This window comes from Rhinatrema bivittatum, chromosome 6 (assembly GCF_901001135.1).
Source record: "Rhinatrema bivittatum chromosome 6, aRhiBiv1.1, whole genome shotgun sequence".
NCBI classification, from domain to species: Eukaryota; Metazoa; Chordata; class Amphibia; order Gymnophiona; family Rhinatrematidae; genus Rhinatrema; species Rhinatrema bivittatum.
Genome location: NC_042620.1, coordinates 66,214,688 through 66,224,213, shown reverse-complemented (window position 1 = coordinate 66,224,213; position 9,526 = coordinate 66,214,688). Strand labels below are relative to the sequence as shown.

At 44.2% G+C, this 9,526-nt stretch overlaps 1 long non-coding RNA gene across 1 annotated transcript in view; it reads left to right on the top strand.

Annotated features, from left to right (window-relative positions):
- LOC115093199 overlaps window positions 1-6,410 on the top strand; it is a 92,354-nt gene extending 85,944 nt beyond the window's left edge. The window contains exons 3-4 of the long non-coding RNA XR_003857214.1: window positions 5,152-5,245; window positions 6,264-6,410. This is a non-coding gene — a long non-coding RNA (uncharacterized LOC115093199). The remainder of the gene's footprint in view (window positions 1-5,151; window positions 5,246-6,263) is intronic.
- Window positions 6,411-9,526: the final 3,116 nt, after the last annotated feature.

The following is a 9,526-nucleotide window of genomic DNA, read 5'->3' as shown; positions in this document are numbered from 1 at the left end:
TTTTCATTGCTCCACATCTCGTCTAGAGGCTCTTCGAGTCCAGCGTGGTCCGTGACCAGTCCCACGTGTGGACTGTGTAGGGCGCGCTGCAAGTACTCAACCCAGTACTTGCTTGAGTCTTCTGAATGCCTGGTACCTCACCTGAGTCTTCTGAATGCCTTGTACCTCGTTCCTGAGTCTCGTCTGTGCATCCAAGTACCTTGTTCCTGAGTCTCATCTGAATCTCCATGTTCCAGTCTTCGCTGCCCTGGTCTCCATCCAGCCTGCCACTTCTTGCCGTACCCTGCGTCAGGTCCGAAATGGCTTGGAACGGTCGGAGGACTGTTCATAAGATCACCATTGCTTTGCTGGTCTTCCGAAGCGTGCAGGTCCGGAGGAGGGTCAGTATCTCCAGTCATCTGTCTTCAGTCCAGCCTCGCTCCTGTCCAGCCCATGCTCGGGCATGCCTCGCCTGCCATGGCAACTCTTCGGAGTTCCTCTGGGGTCGAACCATGGTCCAAGAGCACACATCCTCTGGTAAGCGGGACCACTCTCCTAGTGCTCCGTAACAAGGACAGCAAATTAGCTACACCGAAGGTGTTGACCCAATTGCCAAGGTGAGGTCCTGGGACAGGGCCTTGCTTCTTATAGTCCTGCTTAGGTGATGTCAACGGGAGGCATCAAGGGAGGCCCTCAGCCCTTTAAATGTGGAGACATTGGCCATGCGTGCGCCTAGGGGCAGAGCTGAGGATGCCAAAGATGTGGAGCCCCTACGGGAGCTCTGCTGAAAGGCCTGTGGCATGGAGGAAGCTGGAGAGGTCCGAGGAGAGCATAAGGGATGTCGGGAGCTGGCAGCTGCGGCAAGGGAAAAAGAGCCGGAGCTTATGGAGGGCAGCGCGAGGTGAGCAGGCCTGGTCACAGCAACAACGAAGCCGGGATGTGCAACTATTTAATGACTTCATTCATACATTGTGGAGTCGATTTAAGACCCCCGCACAGTTCCTGGCATGCGCACGTGGAGTAGATGATTTTATAACATGAGCATGCATGTTATAAAATCCAATGTCTACATGCACATGCGCGCCAGATTTTAAAATCCACGCACGCATGTGCGGGTAGCTCGTGACTCACGTGCGTAGGGGGGATTTTAAAATCTAAGCACGGCAACGCAATCAGGCCTCCCCCAGTTCTATCCCATTAAGGAGCGAGACTGAGAGGGAACTTTCCTATCCCTGACCCTACTCTTCCTACCTCTTCCCTCTCTCCTCCCCAAGCCCTACCCCCTACCTCTTACATTTTTTAAATATTTTACCTAGCTGCTCCTCTGGAGCAGCAGTAGATTCCATGCACTGGCCGCTACCAGCTCACACTTCCCTAGGACAGCATTGAATGGCGCTGTCCCAGCCCACCCCTTGCCCCCACCCTCCCCATCCAGACCCCATCCTCCCATTCTGAGAGTTCTGGCACTTGTCTGCATATCGGTGGTTACACGCATGGCTGGGCCCATTAGAAAATGTGCGCAGCGCACTCTGGGCCAGGCCACATGCGTAACCACTGATATTTGCACACGTGGCCCTTTGAAAATCAACCCATGTAAAGAGTGAAAATCCACTATTATTCTCTTAAATTCAATCAGCTCTCACGAATACTTCCACACAAAAGCACATTAACTTAGTAGCTGTATTTGTACTAAGAAATTGAGTTCAGAGTAGTTAAATCACAAGCAGATTGTGATAAATTGCAGGAAGACCTTGTGAGACTGGAAAATTGGGCATCCAAATGGCAGATGAAATTTAATGTGGATAAGTGCAAGGTGATGAATATAGGGAAAAATAACCCATGCTATAATTACACAATGTAGGGTTCCATATTAGGTGCTACAACCCAAGAAAGAGATCTAGGCGTCATAGTGGATAACACATTGAAATCATCAGTTCAGTGTGCTGCAGCAGTCAAAAAAGCAAACATAATGTTGGGAATTATTAGAAAGGGAATGGTGAATAAAACGGAAAATGTCATAATGCCTCTGTATCGCTCCATGGTGAGACCGCACCTTGAATACTGTGTACAATTCTGGTCGCCGCATCTCAAAAAAGATATAATTGCGATGGAGAAGGTACAGAGAAGCGCTACCAAAATGATAAGGGGAATGGAACAGCTCCCCTATGAGGAAAGACTAAAGAGGTTAGGACTTTTCAGCTTGGAGAAGAGACGGCTGAGGGGGGATATGATAGAGATGTTTAAAATTATGAGAGGTCTAGAACGGGTAGATGTGAATCGGTTATTTACTCTTTCGGATAGTAGAAAGACTAGGGGCACTCCTTGAAGTTAGCATGTGGCACATTTAAAACTAATCGGAGAAAGTTCTTTTTTACTCAACGCACAATTAAACTCTCAAATTTGTTGCCAGAGGATGTGGTTAGTGCAGTTAGTATAGCGGTGTTTAAAAAAGGATTGGATAAGTTCTTGGAGGAGAAGTCCATTACCTGCTATAAGTTCACTTAGAGAATAGCCACTGCCATTAGCAATGGTAACATGGAATAGACTTAGTTTTTGGGTACTTGACAGGTTCTTATGGCTTGGATTGGCCACTGTTGGAAACAGGATGCTGGACTTGATGGACCCTTGGTCTGACCCAGTATGGCATTTTCTTATGTTCTAATGAGTACTCTTACTGTATGTCATCATTTTCAATTTGAGATTACCTTTTAGGACACCGAACAAACAAGTTAATGTGCCCTTGTATGGAGGTAATTGTGATATAATATGTGGGTGGCATTTGGACATGCTGTTTGAATAATTTAGGGTGTTGACTTCTTTTATCCAAATATTTCAGGGGACAGCTGACTGGTTTACAGAAACATTATTGGCAAAGTAAGGGAAACACAAAATTTGCAGGAGCTTCCGAAAGAAGACTCCTGTGTGACTGGAAAGTGCTCTTAAGGGTAAGAGCTTTTACACCGTGTCTATTATTCAGTCTTAAGAAAACAATCTAGCTACTAAAACATGTAAGCAACTTCTTCCCTGGCTGTGCTTTCCAAAAGCCAGGGATAAAGCTCACAAACCTCTTCCTTTTGACATGTAGCTACTCCCAGCACACACTTCAGATCAAACAACATTGCCTGTGTCCATCTTGCAATTCCCTGCAAGAGAAGAAAGGGAATAAAATCTCTTCTTTCTGACATTTCTTCCCGTATACTTTAGGGATCACGCTATATCATTTTAGGACTGATCCATTTGAGCAACCTCCCAAAGGTGTGCTCGTCTATCGAAAGGGTCCTACCATTGCCTACACTTTACAAACACATCCTAATAATCCTATATAAAAGGGATATATTGATTAGCAAGGATTCCTCTGGGTCCTTACAGTTAGGTTCTCACACTTTGATTTTTATGCACTACTCTTTTCACCTCTAATGGCAAGGTGAGTTTTCTTTGAGAGCTGATTCCTGGTATCATGAAGTGTGAAATATTGGGTGTGAAGGAGATCAAGTGGCAGAGCTGGCACTAAAACATAAGAAAATCTTATAGAAGTCAAGAGTCGCAAGTTATGCCTCCTTTTCTGCATTGCTGTGTAGCAAGTAGAAACAGTTTATACAAATATTGTGCTTCAAAACTACATTTCACTTCATGTGGTTTTTGAACTATCTTCTAACATAGAGAGAAATTATAGTCTACATCTTTTCTGTTTTCCTGAGAAAGAATTAAACACTGAATGTAGAGCCTTATTCAATAAAGATTTTTCTTAGAGACACACAATGGGAAAAAAGCTCCTTAAGGTTTCTGTAGAGCAAAGATAGATAGATAGATAAATAGATCTGCCCCGTGTTCTTTCCTACCAAAAGGTTTACCCAAATTCTGTGCATGTGGCAAAGCCTATAAAAACAGAAAAGGACAGTTTATGTGGCATTTTGGAATATGTTGCAGTACATTTTATGTAAATATTTTGTTTGCCATCTTAAATTTAAAGAAAATTCCTGTTTGAAACCAACAAATACCTTCTAAAGTCAGAACATTAGCAAATAATTTTTTTCCCCAGAGGAATAAACTCTGCAATCATTTAGACAAGGCAAATATGCCATTTTTTGGCATTTAATCAAACAATGAAATCATATACCCATTTCCCTGACACAAAAGACAAATGATGTAATAATCTGAAGGAGTTTCTTTATCTCCTTAGAACTTTACATAGTTGACTTGTTTTCCATATTTCGTGATTTTAAACGGTGGGAAAATTATATTAAAATGCTTGTAGCAGTTCCTCTGAACTAGCATCCCTTTTTGTTTTATTGTATTTAATATAAAAGCAGCAATTATTTGATTTCAAAGTTATGAAAATATGTACCTTATGAGAAAACAAGCAATTTAAGCTTTAATTGGTGTCATTTTTCACAGTACTGGCAAGATTCTTATATCCTTGGCATGTTGTTTTCTATAAAACTGCAGTGCTGCCTTCAATGATGTTTTTAGCATGCATAAGTTATCCTTTGTAGGTACAGCGTATGTGGAGATGCCTGCAAACAAAAGATTACTGGTTAGAGTTATTTACTAACACTGTAGGTATTTCATGTGCTGGGGTGCACACACAGCACTTTCTTAATTATTCCCATGGTTTCTCACAGCCTATTATGATTGCCTCCGCTCTCAAGGAGGAAGAAGTATATTTCTTGCATGCAAACTAACCAAACTAGAGGACAATATGAGAAAGAAGATGATCTATAACAAAATGCATAAAATAATAATAATGTTACAAGCACACTGTAGCACAGAAGTAAGCAATAATAGCCTAAGTAATTTATAGCAGTTGACTTGTAACTAAGACAAATGTGTTTTTCCGCTTGCATTGTAAATTACATCACTGTAAATGGTTTAGCGTATCACATTGAACCTAGTTGACCATAAGAGTACAATGAGCGTTCATATTTTATTTAGCATGAGATTTTTTTTTTTTAAAGGAAACTGACCATGAAGCAAAACAGTCATCTCATAAGAATAGAAAATGTAAGACAATATTTGTTATTCTGCTTGCCAAGGTACGCATGGATGGGCAAAACCCAAGGCTCAAATGCAGGTTCAGAGCTCCAGCTGTGTGACTCAGATCTATTGGAGAATGAGTCAGCTGTAACCATCTTTTGAATATGACAGGGATGTTTGTGGTTGTTTTGTTTCCAGCCATCCAGATTTATTTGGACTGTGCATACACACAGTTTCAAATTATGGAACATATCGGAAGAAATTGAAAATCTTCATAGAGACATGCAAACTGGTGAGTATTGGTACCTAAACCAGTTCAAAACATTTCAAGCCAAGTTAATAAAGAGATAAAATCAGCTGTGTGCTCCCAAATAGGTAAGCCTGCTCCCTGCTGCTGACAGCTCTGTGCTTTCTTTCCCAGTGTGAAAGAAACCTCTTTCTCCTTAACCACTTAAGAAAGGCATAAAATATTTTTTCTCTGCTATATTGCTTCTAAAAAAAAGAATAGAAAAAAAATACTTAATTTTTTCGGAACCACACATTACTTTTTCCTGGGTCACTCCCTTACTGCAGTCTCTCACCCATTTGACTAAAATGAATGAAAAGGGGTAAAGCAACTTCTAAAAAGTTGCTGTACATGCTGATCTTCTAAACTTTAACCATCTGTCCTCTGGCATTGTGTAGTCTGTATGAGGCAAATGAGAAATCAGCAGAGGTCTGCTTGAAGCCTCTGATCAGGCAGCAGAGGACAAGCATGAGAATAATGACCTCCCTGTTCCTTCTGCTTCTGTATCAGATTATTTTTTTTGTCCCCTTTAAATCCTATCCCAATTAAATGGTTAAACAGACATTTTGAGCAAGAACTACATTTATTTTTTTGTGCTTGCTGACAATTCTGTTTCAGGAGGAGAAGGAGCTAATCAGAAAACATGCCACTATAGTGATTTTTCCAATAGCTCTGACTATCATTTTATTCTATAAAGCCCAAGATCTGTCTCCAATCTGCATTTCACTGATCTAAATATTGCAGGCAGGTGTGGCTGGGAGATAACTAGTCGTTTTATTTTCACAAGTTATGTGAGTGTACACATTTTTTTTCAAACAGCCCAAATTTCCCAGATATTGTGGGATACTCCAGAGCTCTCTGACCTTCCTCCTGGATCTACTATTAGGTATCCTGGAGCAGCAGTACCTATGGAGATACAGCACCAGCGAAGAAGCTGGTAGAATGCTTTGCAGAGAATCAGAAATATAATATAAGATCACTGTTCCCATGATAATCTCTCCTCTTGCTTCTTGTCTCCCTGCAGTACCTGCTTTGGATTCGGGCAGGTGGCCCAGGTGGACATTGCCTGGCAGAAGGGGGAATCTGCCATTGATAACAGCATGGTTGCTTCTTTCAAAGCCCCCATAAACTGGGTAATTTGCTGGAAGTCAGCCCTCTTCAGGGATCACTCATTGGGTAAGAACTAATGACGAAGGAAAAGGGATTGTAAGAGAATGATGAAACACCGAGGGACCGAAAATGAGGAGGTAGAAGAGTAAATGTCGGAAGGGGGATGGAAAGGCAAGCCTGAGAGAGGAAATAATCAGATCAGGGACTGGAGAGGGCTAAAAAGAGGAGTTAGGAGGGGGAGGAAAGTCTAGTATCTGAAAAAGAAATAGAACTGCATCTCTGGCCAACAATGAGGTGGAAGCTGACCACAATAACAGAATAAGACCGATGACTTCAACTTAAGGGTGAGATATTGATGTGCATCAGTCAGGAGAGAAATTTCAAGGTGATCATATCTGATGATCTGAAGGTACCAAAATAGTGTGACAAGGAAGTGGTCAGAGGGTGAGAGCCAGAGGAATAGCAGAGTGTACGGGGAGAGTATAACCAGTACAGAAAACTAGAATGTGAAATACAAAGAAGTGATGGTAGGGTTGCCAACTGACTCCAGATTTTAAGAACAGGTTGATCCAGTCCTGGTTTTATCCCACTGCTTGTATGAACTTGTAGTTCTGTTGTCCCTATTGATTTCCCCAAGAAAAGTAAGGGGTCGGTTTTCGAAAATGTGAGCGAGCATCCATGTGCGTGCGGTTTCCGATGCACGCACATGGACGCTCTGATTCTATAACATGTGCATGTTGCCATGTGTATGTTATAAAATACGATTCCTGTGCGCACATGTGTGGCCGATTTTAATATTGGCACACACATGTGTGGGCGGATGTCATGTCACACGTTCAACTGGAAAGATTTTAAAAAATATGCGCAATGCGAGTAGGCCTTTCCCAGTTCCTTATCCCTCTAACTACCATTCCTACCTTTTCCCCTCTCCTCCCCAACCCCTAACTCCTACCTAACTAGCCAAACTTTTTTGTTTTATAACTTACTGCTTCTTCCGAGCAGAAGTAACATCTGCACACCGGCCAGTGCATGCTTCCCTGGGACAGGGTCTAATGGCTGCTGTCCCGGTCGGCACCCACCCCATCCCTTTGCGATGGCCTGGCACTTCTGTGCATACCGGAAGATACGCACTTGGCTGGGCCATTTCTAAAATGCATTCGGAGAACTCAGCCCAGCCATGCGCATATCTCCTGGATTTTACATACACGTGCTTTTGAAAATTTGGCTGTAAGTGGGGTAAAACAGGGCCTATTTTAGATTTGCCACAGTCTGATGAAACTTGGTAGTGGTGTTTCACTCACTGCCCATGGCAGCCCTGCGGTGTGGACCTCTCACCTCTCTGCATAAGCTTCAGGCTCCAGCTCCTCGTCGCTGGCAGCAGTGGGCCGCCAGTCTCGACCTCGGACTCCCGCCAGCACCTCTAGCCCTGCTCCACTTCCTGGGATCTCCAGCCGGGATGCCTGCACTCCTCGGGCCTCTCTGCGGGCCTCCCTAGGCGTGTGCACACATCAGTGAATGATTTAAAGGGCCCACAGCAGGAACCTGGCCGCAGACCTGGATGCTGAAGTCAGATCCTTCAGCACAAAAATACTCAGGCCACGCTCAGCGTCTACTTTGCAAAAGGTCTCCTTGGTCTCCTGTTCTTGGTTTCCAAGTGTTCATTGCTGCAGTACTTGTTTGTTCGTGTTCATCATTCTTCAAGTTCCCGGTTCCTGGTTCCTGTTCCACTGTTCGCCTCATCTTGTATTTGATTGAACTTCCTGGATTTGACCACATTGCCTCGCCTGCCTTGCCTACCTGCCTTCTCCAAGCCTGACCACTGCTTTGCCTGACTTTGGCTGCCTGCCTTCTCCAAGTCTGCCCACTGCTTCGCCTGACTTCGCCTACCTGCCTTCTCCAAGCCTGACCTCTGCTGCGTCTGACCACGCTTGCCTTCTCCATGCCTTGACCATTGCTACGTCTGATCACGCCTGCCTTCTTCTCTGTGCCCTGAACATTGCTACGTCTGACCATGCCTGCCTTCTCCGTGCCCTGACCATTGCTACATCTGACCACGCTTGTTTCTCTGTGCCTTGATCTTTGCTTTGTATGACTTTGCCTCAGACTCTCTTGAGTCCAGAGTTCCAAGTTGCTTGCTACACCTTCCAAGTGCCGCCCGCTTCTACTCAAGTTTGACAGTGACTGCTCTGTCCCTATCCTCTGGACATGGGCTATTAAGGCTTCAGTCTTCCTCCCCTCAGGCACCTTCAGTATCTTCCTGTTCCCTGGTGCTTGGTTTCCGTTCTGCATCCTGTCCGGGATAGGATCACGCCACCTGCTGGCTGCTGGCTCTGGGATGAACCAGTTACTACTGATAACCAACCTCGAGGCCGGCCTAATTCCTGCTGGCCCCGGCACCCGAAGGCTCAACCATAGGGGAATGTGGGCTGGTATAGGTGAAGCTCCAGTGTTCTCCAGCTTCTGCCCATTTCACCTGCTAATGGTGGGGACCCGTAGGCCCTCACCTATGGGTTGTGTCAACCCCACCTCAGCCCAAGGATCTACCTCAAATGCAACAGTGGTACCAGAGCAGTACATACAACCTTGGATCCCTTTGAGGAGAACCAAGAAAAAAGACCAATCTAAACTTAAATTCAACACAAATCAGTTAATGTGCCTATTGCTCAAAAATGAAATACTATGCACAGGGTAAAATCAAATATTGAAGTGCAAAATATAATCTGGGGGACAGGGGGTAAGCAGAGCACATTATTTATTGCCCACTGGCTTGTAAAGGCATCTATTGAGTCAGTAGACACAGCAAAATAGTGCTCTGCTCAAAGGCAGGAGCACACCAATGCCCAGAACAGGATCTCACAGTCCATGAGTACGTCCCCGTCCATTTGTTACCTTCTCATCCATTGTTGCCTCTTATTCTTGTAGATGGCCATTTTTGCAAAGTCCAGGAGGAGGTTGACAAGGAGGTTCCTTATTCTGTGAGCTGGGGTCCGGGACATAGTGCGTCCAAAAATAAATGTGGTGGGAGGTAAATGAAGCCAGAAGTACAGAAGCAGGTTTTTAAAGAAAATAAAAAGAGGCTGCAGACTGACAAAAAAGAAGTAAGCATGAAAAATGGACTCCGAGGGCAAGATGGAGGCAAAAAGAGAGGTGGTGTAGCGTTGTTGATCTAATTGTTAT